Source organism: Haemaphysalis longicornis, unplaced genomic scaffold (genome assembly GCF_048455015.1).
Source record: "Haemaphysalis longicornis isolate Haplotype H1 unplaced genomic scaffold, Haemaphysalis longicornis Haplotype H1 scaffold_1, whole genome shotgun sequence".
NCBI lineage: Eukaryota > Metazoa > Arthropoda > Arachnida > Ixodida > Ixodidae > Haemaphysalis > Haemaphysalis longicornis.
The window spans coordinates 130424302-130436574 of NW_027526203.1; the positions used below are offsets into that span (position 1 = coordinate 130424302).

Consider the following 12273-nt stretch of genomic DNA (forward strand, 5'->3'; position numbering starts at 1 on the left):
TGACGCGCCTTATATCTTTAACGCATTCAAACTACGTCGTCAGCGGCGTGCGTTGGCGACTCAGCGGCGTTATAGCGGCTTGATAACTGCGTGGTGTACACGTGATACTACAAACCCGATGGAAGAGATGGAAGAGAAGGCGGCGAGGCGGTGGGCTGCGGGGGCCGAGCGCAAGCGCCGCAAGCGGGCCGACAACCGTGCATTCGCACTTTCACATTCTCCCCCTCGGGGAAATGCGGGGGAATTTTTTTTCCCGTGTCTCTCTGTTCGGTGTCCGTGTGTTACTCAATAAACCAGTGTTTTGGCGTTATGTTAGCGGTTGCAGTGCCTGAGTCTGTGTTCTGTATTGTTTTTACCACCTGCGGAAGAACACGGCAGTACATTTTAGGTTCTAATTTGCTGCTAGCGTAGGCGATGGCCACCCCGGATGTTGCGAGCAGCAGGTGGTGGTAGTGGTGCCAGTGGCACTCCACAGTTCGTAGATGCGAACGCTACCGGTATGGCGTCAACTGACATGTATCGATTTCGGGGAGTAAATACGTATTTTCAATGCCACCTTGCTCGTTATGGTCGCCAATTATTCATGCTGGAAGCGAGCGAGCACCGTTGACGAGCACTCGCGGTAGACTCTCAACAAGGCGATGATCACGCTGTTGACATCGCAATACAATATGATCTTTCGAACTATAGACTTATGACGGTTGCTGACGAGTACGAATTAACTGGTCAGAGAAGCAACACGGCCGCACAACCAGTCAAACTACTATTCCAAGGTTGTAATCACGATTGGGCTAACTCCGCGCAGCGCATGCGCACTTTCGCTCGGTTTCAATCTTTGTGGACCCTCCGCTTGTACCATGAATGCCTTACGCGATAGCTGTCTTGCAATTGAACTACTTTAGATTCCGTGACATTCTGTTTTCTTCTTTTTACTATATTTCTCTTTCTCTTTTGGTATCCAGGGCAGCGTGATGATGCTCATGTTCTTTGAATTCGACAAAATACGTTTCTGACGGGCGCTCAATGTTGACACCGGGCGCCCGCTAATGATGTTGCGAGTCACCGCGATGTGTGACTTGGTTCTGGAGCGAAACTTCTACGCTGGAAGTATACAGAAGGATGGCGCGTGCACGCCGAAACCACCCCGGTGCGGCACGTAACTCCCGCATTTGCGAACGCAGTTGAAAATTGCATTACTTTTACCAATGCCGGTTGTAAGAGGAAATGTCGCTTCGGGAAACGCTTTCAGGTGCAGAATTTCGCACAAAAAATCGGTGTACGCAAAATAGGAGGGCGAGCCTGCAAGCGCGCCGGGAAAGGGAAGTGGCAGCAATTGTACAACGCTGTGGATGCGTCTTGTATACGTCCCGGCGTGGGCTCCAAATTTTATTCCACATCGCTATGGGTGACGACGCACCAGGCCCTGGTCGCGGACGGGGAAGACAGAGAAAGTACGCTACGGCGGAAGCGGCTAGAGCAGCTGGAAATTGCGCTCGTCCTATCCGCCATCGGGAGGAAGTGACTATGGTCGAAGCTGCTGGCCCACGAGAGCAACATAAAATTCCAACAGAAAGCTCAACAGTAGCTTCAACCGAAGTTGCAACTAGGTTTTCATCTTCACATTCGTCAGAACTTCTGAGCATCCCCGTAATGTTTCGATCAGCAACCTTATCGGACTGGAAGTATCTGTCAACGCCAGTGACAACAGGCTAGAGCCGGCTGTCGCTGCCAATGAAAAATTGGATAGGAGCGTCTAGTCACTGCACTCGTTTGGTTGATTAGGGCGAATGCCTCAAATGGCCCACTGTGCGGCAAAAATTGCGTGCGGCGCCCTTGACGCAAAAACGGCGTTCCCTTGAGCGAAGAAGCCGATGCGGAACGGCGGAGAAAAACGGTCGCCTCACGAGGCGTACCACAGCGCGACCTGACTCAGTAGTATCGAGAGGCGGTCATCGACGCCAGTACACTGGAGTGGAAAGAAGCATCCAAATTCACTGTCTTCAAATCTCCTTGCCCAGCAGCATGAACAAGCAGCGGCGAAACACGTAGGAGACATATCCAAGCTATTCGAAAGCGTTATGCGGATTGCGAAGTAAGGCGCCTCCGTCGGCAAGATTGCAAATTCCTTCGACATTTCTTTTTTACCATACTTTCTGTCCCCGGTGTTCTTTGCACTAAACGAAATACACAGGGATACAGTTAGGAGTTACGTCAGCACGCAGGAACTATTTTCCACGTGGGGCATTTCGTTCACCTACGGCTGCGCAAAACTCCTTTCACAAAACAACTGCACGCTCTTCCGTCCGCTGCATTGTTACAGAGGCCATTGGCGCTGATGATGCCACTGCTATTCAATAACAGGGCAAGGTTGCAGACCTGAATTGCATTAGCGCGCAAGATTTCTTCCCGCCGATCCATGCTCACGCCATCACAAACGTGCATGGTCTTGCAGCGCACTTTTACCATTCGCATCCGTGAAAGCTCGAGCAGTGATTGGAATGAACTCCGTCCTCTTAACAGCGGCAGTGAGCAGGAGGTTGTGCGGCAATTGGTGGCGCACCCTATCCTTTTGCCGGTCCGATTCATGGTTTTGTGAGAGAGCCCATCGGGGTCCCATTTTTCACTTGGTGAATTTTATCCTATTTAGCCATGTTCATTAAAATCATCTCGTGTCATGGGCTTCCAGTATACAAATAAATTGCTGTCTCTCAATTCGCACATTTGCAATGTCTTTTTATTACGTTGAACGCAGCAGTTCGTCACCGCTTCCTATGCCTTTTCTCTACGTGAGTGCGCTGCACTGCCAAGTCTGCGTGGGCAGGAGAAAAGATGATGCCAAAGAGCACTGCTATTTCCTTGGAGGATGTCAAGTCGAGTGAACGTAGTGAGCAACCCACTTTCGCTTATCTGAATATCGACTCGGTGCGATTATGGGGTAGGTACTTTCCATGCGATCTTGCAAGGACCTCGACTGGGAACCCCACTGAGATGCTGAAACTCCCCTGTCCATACCTTAGCTACTCTGGTGTACCGACCAGGTTGTTTCGCCGTGTCGTTGATTACGCAGAACCAGAAGTCATGCATATGAATCACGGAACAGTGCCCAAGTATGAACACCAAAGAATTGGTCAACTCCAAAATGGTCATAGCGTTCCGCTGCCTGCGAAAAGTAGCGATAAAATGGGAATGCTATACAGAGCTCATCTGATAAACAGAAGGGCACGTTCTGAAAAGTGATGCGCAAGCCGCAGTTCACTAGTCCACAGCCACGACTTGGAGGCTGCATTTCAGGAGTGCCTACCTTTTCAAACAAATGTTAAGGACTAAAGTATTCTTCGTATTTTCTTTTTAATCACTTTAGACCAAGGAAGCACAAACTTAAAAATACAAAAAGCCGTGTTATAGACAAGTGTCGTGAGCGCATTTCGGTCGGTGGTTTCAATGGCCAAAATTTGCCGCTGAAACTACAGAGGGCTGTAGATGGATTTTTGACGCCAAGGAAGGCTGCCTTTTGCCAATAGTAATTTACCCGACCTCTAATAATTGTCACCCCAGGTACTGCGGATGCAACGACTCTTCAAGCTTAACATGCGGCTTCCCCTGAGCACAGCGCGACACGTCGTGGAAGAGCAACGTTGGGCCCACATCACGTCGTGGAGAAGATAACCACTACAAAGGCAGCGTCCGGTGACGGAAAAAAAGATGCGTTTCCGTCAATCACGCGCAAATCATGGCCCGCTGCTGTTCGCAAAATGTGGGGCCAGCGGAAGCACTAACACAAAACAAAAACACAAGGAACCCGCTTTGTGTAGCCGCCGCTGAGTCCCCGTTTTGTGTTGCTACATCTCGCAACGAACAAAAGGCGCTTGTTTCGAGGCATTTTGGGGCGAAGCCAGGGTTGATTCGTGGCTTACCTTGCTTCCAAGCGGCGGGCATTCCAGCGTGGCGGGAAGACACGGCCAGTGACGCTCAGCGCGCGGGTGACGCCAACCCGAGGCGTGCCTCCGTGGCTGTGTGTCGCGTGGCTGCTGCACGCACAAAGGTCTCCAGAAGAAAGGAGCCCGGCTGATGGACGGCCCGCAGCTGCGACTCCTCGGCTGCACGTGTTTCCTGCGGGCGGGGCCCCCGCACGCGACGCCCGCTCGCTTCGTTCCGTTTGAGGCGCAAAAGCGGCCCTCATGGACCATTGTTGGGGTCGTACCCCGCGAAAGCGGCACTACCGAGAACGCTGTACTGGTCACTCGGGAATTCTCTCTTAGGGGAACAGGCAACAAGTGGGGAGTTTTATGCGTGAGTAAAACCATTCATAATTTAACCGTGAAACAACATGCGTGTTCAACCCTCACCCGTATTGCAACGTGCCACGGCGGGGTGCTTTAAATGCTGTGACCACCATACAAGCAAATTTGCATACTGTCACACAGTATAAACATAAGCGAGGTTCACGTAGAAATGAACTTTTATTCTAATGAACTTGTGCACCGCGAAAAAACTCAAATCACACACAAGCGGCGAAGAAGGAAGAGCAGGAATAAGCGTACGGTGAGCAGTTCATCGTGCGCCACCACGTCCGGTACACTGCCTGCCCCTTATGGTCACTTTACCTTATGTTCATGACCATAAGGTAAAGTGACCATAATAGCTTCCTGCAGGAAGCTATTTGCATAGTGCTCCCAGGGTTTAAATATTTGGCTTAGTGCTTCTTTAAAACATTTTGGACAGAACTCGTTATTGGGGACTCGTCATTTAGTGTGTAGCATTCGTGGTGTACTCATTCTCGTTGCGTTTTTTCTTATACCGCATAGGGCTGACTTAATCAAACCAGTACAATACAGTTAGGCATGCACACAGACAGGACAAAGGGAGAAGAAAACATACTACAAGCTCGGAACCTAAACTAAATTAGAATTTGTAAAGTTACACAATGTATATATATATATATATATATATATTTATAGTAAGGAAATGAGGGGCTCGTTGAGGAAATACAGAAACATAGGTCGGCAGTCTACAACGCCAAAGGAGGCATAGGGGTGTGGTTAGGCTCTATTTTTTCCGGCGGTTAATGAAGTTAAGATTTTTTTTTCAAATATAAGGAAGAAAGAAAAAAATAAAAACACGCGCCCAGAGTGGGCGCGTGTTTTTCTTTCTTTCTTTCTTCCTTATATTTGAAAAAAAAAACTTAACTTCATTAACCGCCGTAAAAAATAGAGCCTAACCACACCCCTATGCCTCCTTTGGCGTTGTAGACTGCCGACCTATGTTTCTATATAGATATATATATATATATATATATATATATATATATATATATATATATATATATATATATATATATATATATATATATATATAACACAGAAATAAGGGTTGGCAGTCAAGAAAACCTCGGAAAGCAAAGGGGAGGTTGTGGTAGGTCATTGAAACAGATAAAGTATTTGGAAAGAAAGACACCTGGCGGTGTCTTTCTTTCCCGCCTGGCGGGCATTTTTTCTCCGCTTTCTTCCTTTCTTTCCAAATACTTTATCTGCTTCAATGGCCTACCTCCCCTTTGCTTTCCGAGGCTTTCTTGACTTCCAACCCTTATTTCTGTGGTATTTCTACGAGCCCCTCATTTCCTATTCTGATTCGCTATATATATATATATATATATATATATATATATATATATATATATATATATATATATATATATATATATATATATATATATCAGGGTGTCGAACCGGAACCGAACCGAACCGAAAACCGGAACTGAACCGGTATTTTTGCCGGAACTGAACCCGAACCCGAACCGTTATTTTTTGAGCACGCTGAACCCGAACCGGAACTGAACCGAAAAAAGAAATAACGGTTACCGGTTCATGCCGAAACGGTTCGACCCTCCGTTCTTGATATTGCGCAGTCAATGCAATTCAGGTCTTTTTTCTTTCACGTACCGTCAACTTCGTAAACGCTCGCGCACATTCCACGCCAGACAGTTGAACACTATCACGCTCTATGAAACAATGTAGCAATGGTCTGTTGCTGCTAAAACCGCGAGCATAGTGCAAGCTGACCAAACGAAATTTCATTCTCGGCAGCTTGCAGGGGATATAAAACGACTTTGCCTTTCCCTAGCTGCGACTTTATCGGATCAATCAGGCTGCAGGAGTGCTCCACTGCGCAACAGCGAAAGCACACACGCGATGTGTGCAAACGTTTTGCATTTCATAATTTGTTTAAAAGGTCCGACACCTGCAAATTGTTAATACTTGACAAGTGCGACCGCAGGAGCTGCTCAGTGGCTAAGCCGTTTACTGCTGACCACAAGTGGCCTCGATCTCCCTTCCCCACGACCGTTTTTCTGAAGTAGATGGAAATCGAGAACGTCGGTGTATCGAGATTTTGATCCACGTTTAATATCACCAGCTGGTTAAAATAAGTCTGCTGGCCTGCAACATAAGCTGCGCCTCGAAGCAGAGATATAGCACGGGGCATCAATTGCGCCAGTTTTTTTTTAAATGTGTTTACACGGAAAACGACAAAAAGGAAAAGGCGAATCACGTTGTTTTAAAATATTAAGCAAAAAGTAAGTAAAACCGAATATGTAAAAAAAAAACCTCCAAAACGTGGATATTGCTCTTTACTTTTCTTTGCCCTGCCTTTCACAACCAAACGTGTCATCAATGCGAAGGAAGTCAGTTCCGTGGTCAGTTTTTGGGGACAGTACAGTGGACAAGTTCCGTTTTTTACAGATACAAATAACAACAGATATGTCAGGGAAAACTGTTAAGGTGCGCACTTAATCCCTTGGCAAGAAACTGCAGCCCTCGACCTTGTCTTGGAAGCAGAAACAGTAACAAAGCAGATGACACGTGCAGAAAGGCAGGCCGGTACCTCACACTGTCCCATTCGCCCAGCGATCATCTTTTCTGCTTGTTCTGCAGTTTTGTCTCTTTCAGATCTGCTTTTTTCGAAGGTGCACTTGTACTGACTGCCCAACTCGCTACATTACTTCTACTGCTACTCGTTCCGGAGGGGAGTACTGCTGTGTGCGAATTAAAGACCGCCTAACCAAAAAAGTTCCATCTCATACTCCGCGCGTCAAATTTCCCTTTCATTTTGTAACAGCATAATCTGTTATAAAATTCCGCAATATAGCACACGGAACGATGGCCGGGGTCAGGCGGTACGATGACATGCAGATTGTAATGCGCGCGTCCGGTATAGCTATCCCAAAAATAATTGCTGTGGTCAGAGTAATAATGCAGTGACTGAGCGTTAACTAAAGCTTACTTTTAACAAAAGTGTGGCTAACACATTCGATAAGGTGACAGCTAACAAATTATTCAGGGTGACCAAATAATCTAATTCATTAGTAGTATTTATGTGCCTGTTGTAGGATTTTTCTGTTTTGTTAGAAATATAAAAAAATGTGCGTCATTGGTATTAAGCACGCACTGGCATTTGAACGAACCAGTACGCAGGCCTAAATTTAAGGCTTCAAGGTTAGCGTGATGGGCGGTTTCATAGTGACGATTGCGATTTCAACAAAAAAGGAAAGAGCAGAAAATACATCCCACCGTCATATCTCTTGGCGGTGGCCTTATGAATAGTAGCTAGGACAACATAAAGTCTGAGCGAGAAAGTAGGGGGTGAATCGTCGCCGCTTCATCTTTTAAAGACGATAGTCTTTCTTGGGCTACTTAAACCCAGAAATTTTGGTCTGTCTGTATGTCTGTCTGTCTGTCCGGCTGTCTGTCTGTGACTCGATTCAGCCACCCGGCCAAAGTAAAACAACGCCTGCGCAATAGTCTTATATAGTCACAGCTAAATCTACCCGTCTAAGTCCGGTGTAATGTTCATACCTGTCAACAATGTTGAAGAAGAACAAGACATTACGCAAATATAAGACAACAAATTAATACAGAAGTGATGTCTGCAGTGTTCCTTTATAAAAAATCATACATGGTTGACTTTGGCGAAATTAAATACTTCATCAACTCCAGAAAGAAAGTTCACTTCGCTGTCGCCTGCTGTCGCCTGCTGTCGCCCGCGCCACTATAGCTTCTTGCGTCATTTTAAGGAATCAACTGGCAACAGTTACGAAAGGTTCCACTAGATAGGTTCCACGTTCTGCTTGCAACGCACGTGGAGTAGGGAAACGCGGTTTTATAAAAGTTGAAGTAGGGCGCCTCGATTCACGCGCGTCTTCGCCGTACGGCAGCGTTGGCATCGAGACACCCGGTTTGGAGCAGTGGAACGCGGCAAATTTAAAATGATTTAAGCAAACCTTTGGCGTCTTTACCTTTGGAGGAGCGCGACGCAAGAGGAACAACATGAGAGGTGAGCGGGAAAGCGAAGGGAGCCATTTACTTGGCAAAAGTCGATAAAGACTATCGTCTTTTGACGACATTTGCAACGAAAGAAGCAGATACGCGGCCAATTTTTTTCTAATATATCGTGATTGTTTAAAGTTTGCTTTGCAATTGCGCCACTGCCTTTGGGGAACAGCAGCATTTTGAATTTTTGTTTGTGTTTTGATTTGACTGTCGTTTTAAACTACTAAGTGATTTTTTTCTAATTTCAGTGATAATTTAACTCATCGAACCGGTTCGCGAACCGGTTCAAGCTCCCGAACCGGTTCGCGAACCGGTTCGGTACGTGATTTTGTCGAACCGGAACTGAACCGGAACGAAATTATTTCACCCGAACCCGAACCGTAACCGAACCGGTATTTTTTTCGGTTCCACACCCTAATATATATATATATATATATATATATATATATATATATATATATCTTTGCTGAAACGTAGGCCACAATCGTGCTTTTACCTTGTTCGAAGTTTTTCTTCTCTTATATATATATATATATATATATATATATATATATATATAGCAGGCAGGCGCACAAGGAAAAATGTACCCCAAAATAAGCGGAGGCTTTTAACGCGTTAAATTTTGTCTACGCCTAATGGCTGTATATTTTTGTGTAACGTCACTATCTTTAGTTCAGTTGAAATTCAGAGCCTGACTAAGATTTTCTTGTCCCTGTGTCCTGTTTGTTTTGAACTGCGATGAACAATTGCCACCTTGTCCCCTTTTCAACATTACTACAGTTGTACATTTTCGTTTGTTTGCGCAGCTCGTGATAGTGTGAGACAGAATAGTCTTATATCTCCCGTCTCCATCGTTTATTTTTGTTCTGGTTTTGTTTCACCTCTCCCCACCACGCACCGCGTCTTTTCTATTGTTTTATTTTTGTAGTAATTGGCACCCTTTACGCCAGCACGAGGCAGGGTCGTTTACTGTGCCACTTTCGTCTCTCCTTTTTCTACACTGTTTTCCAACCTGGGTTTTGTTCCCGCTAAAATGAATCGAAAATATTTAAAGAAGCGCTGTAACTTTATGCATGTGTTTCTGTTTTACCATATATCTGCCTCAGGGTGCCAGCACGCTAAGCAGCGTTGACATGATGACCTACGAAACCATTCGTAGTAGGTTAGAAATGTTTTGCTTATATACACGTCGTCTTCGGGCTAACTATTATGGAATTCGTATCATAACATTACTGGTTTTTTCCGCAGTGGGAAAAGTCAGTGTTAGCATAAAAAGCATGAACAAAAAATTCCCCCGCATTTCCCCGAAGGGGAGTATGAGGAAGTGCGAAGCACGGGGTGATGCTATGAGGGGGAGTTTGTTGAAGTTTGGTGGCATTTTGCCCGTTAGTTACATTAACACCCCCTCGTGATCACGTTCGGCTTAACACGCCTCGTTTGTCCCTCTGCGGAAATCTTGGTGAATTAACGTGTATGTTCGAGAGGAGGAGCGCACCGCACCGCAGCGCACCGCAGCTGCGAAGCGCCGACCGGAGTGAAGGGAGAGGAGGCGCAGTCACGTGAGAGAATGCAGAACTAGCGGGTTTGTAGTATCACGTGTACACCACGCAGTTATCAAGCCGCTATAACGCCGCTGAGTCGCCAACGCACGCCGCTGACGACGTAGTTTGAATGCGTTAAAGATATAAGGCGCGTTACTAACACTGATATCAACGTCGCGTCCGTGGCTTAGTCGCTAGAGCGTCGCGCTGCGGCCGCAAAGTCCGCAGATCGAAACCTGGCGCGGGATGCTGTTTTTTTTTATATAGTGTAGTGGCCTGGCTGGCGCGCCGAGAGAGGGTGTTGCGAGCTGGAGAGTAGTAAAGGGGCTTTAGGAGAGTAGGCGAGGGGGGAGAGGAGGCGCTATGCGAGCGCGACGATTCAGGCTCGCTTAAGAAGTGCATTCGCACTTATTCCTGGCCAATCTCCCACGTGGGTATGTGCCATGTCAGCGGCCAGGCAGCGCGCGCCCATCTCCCCCCGTTGCTAAGGAAGACGAAAAGCGCGCGCACCCGCAGCTGTTGCTATGCGGACGGCGGAAGGTTCGGGGTCGCTTATAAAGTGCATTCGCACTTAAAATTTGTTCCGAGCTCTACGACACTTCGTGTTGCCAGCCGAAGAATGCTATGCGTTAAAAATGGCTGGTATCTTAGGTAAATTGTCCATCAGTATGGTTACATGTGCCTTGCACATCATTCAGAACAGTGGTTTTCAATGTGGATAGAATTTTGTATTTTCCTGGTCTATCAGAAGAATGACCGTGTAATCCACGTAAAACTCAGCAATGAATGAATGTAAAAACTAAAAAAGTACTCCAATTCCCATTGTTTTGTGTTTCGTTTTTCTCAAGCGCATTATAAAATGGCTTATCGTAACTGAGAAAGACCAGACGACGAAGCTGCAGAAGAATACTGTGTAGTACTTTGTACAGAGTTAGTGAGCCTCTCCGCCTCATACACGAGTGACCTTGGGACACCTTGTGTATTGCCTAAAGCATAATGCCGGGAACCATGCATTGGGTTTGTTTACTTATGTTTTGCCTTTACTGCCCGGCTGCGCCGGTCTGTGTTATTTGTGTGCCAAGGGAAGCGCGTGTTCCATTCTTTATTTCTATGCCACTCGTGTTATCTTTCTGTTTTGATAGGGAAAGCGTTTCCAACGAACGCTCTCGTGTGTACCACCTAGTTACAACTGCACAAGACATACAACAAAATAAGGCAAGAACTGATTATGATGATTGTTGTTTAATGGCGCAAGGTCCTGTGTAAAGCGGCACATGAAGCCATTTGAGTGGTCTCCTTCATAAGTGAACCCACGTCCTTGGAGATTTTATGCATACCGTTTTTTTGTCAAGTAACCTGGCGTTATGGGGATTCACATGAAACCTTTTCGGCCTTCAGTGATTTTTGCTAGTGCTAAACATCACTATTGACATCATGTGGCTTCCTATAGAGAGACGGAAGATAAGCGAAATCTTTCTGAATTACTACCACTACTGGTACGGTTCATGCAAAAATTTCTTCGCGCACTTGCAGCCTCGAAAAATATGAGCAAGAACACAACTACTCAAATAAAAATTCTGTTTTTGTTAAGAATTTATCATCAGATTAGCGTTTGAGGAAATAAAAAAAACTGGCTTAAAGGGGTCCTGAAATACCTTCCGCCGATGCATGGATGTACATGTACCCAAATAAAGCAATGTCTTTGCAATCTCCTCCCGCAAGAATTTTGTTAAAGCGATGAGTATTAGCTGAGAAATCGTAAATCAAAAAACACGCATTATCGTCGCTCCGCGTTTCCTCCTCCTCTCGACTTACTCTCCGCTGTTGACGGCGCGCGAGCTTTGCCTCCCATGATGCTGCGCTCCGCAGCGGTGACGTACTTCCGCTATTGCGCTGCTACGTCGTCTGCTACGGGCAAGCTTTGTTGACACCATGAATCCCGCACTTCGGTCAAGGCTGGAAAACCGAACGAAAAATCTGGCCGCATGTGTGCGGCGGCCTGGCCTTGCCCTTTCGCGGTGTTCGTTGGTGCAGTTGCTATCGGTGGCACGTGACTTTTTATCGGCGGCGAACTCGCAGCCGTACGGGGAAGATCGTGCGCTCGTTCCCTTTGATGCACCGACACTGTTTATCCAAAAAGTGCCATATCAGATGTGGCCCCGCTGGTGCCGGGTCTTATTTTGCGGCGGTCGTAATTCCTGCCGGCGGCATGTGAAAAAGACATTTTAAATCGATACAGAACCCGTGCACAAAACCCTTCAATCATGTGACCAGTTCAGCTTGGGGCGACGCGTGGTGGAGAGCGGCAACGTTGGCAAAGCATGCTCCACCGCGGCTCTGAGCTTTCTAGCGCTGGAGCGAGCGCCACTTCATTGAGAATCTCAAACATCGGTTGCCTTGACAACAAG

The 12273-nt window shown here is 46.6% G+C and overlaps 1 protein-coding gene across 7 annotated transcripts in view; it reads right to left on the reverse strand.

Annotated features, from left to right (window-relative positions):
* LOC144180012 (innexin shaking-B-like) overlaps nucleotides 1-4042 on the reverse strand; it is a 77913-nt gene extending 73871 nt beyond the window's left edge. For 6 of the 7 annotated variants that reach the window (XM_077708447.1, XM_077708453.1, XM_077708422.1 and 3 more), the window contains exon 1: nucleotides 3915-4042. The gene's annotated coding sequence lies outside the window, so the exon portion shown is untranslated. The remainder of the gene's footprint in view (nucleotides 1-3914) is intronic. The other variant, XM_077708439.1, reaches the window with a different exon arrangement.
* Between the last annotated feature and the right edge of the window lie 8231 nt (nucleotides 4043-12273).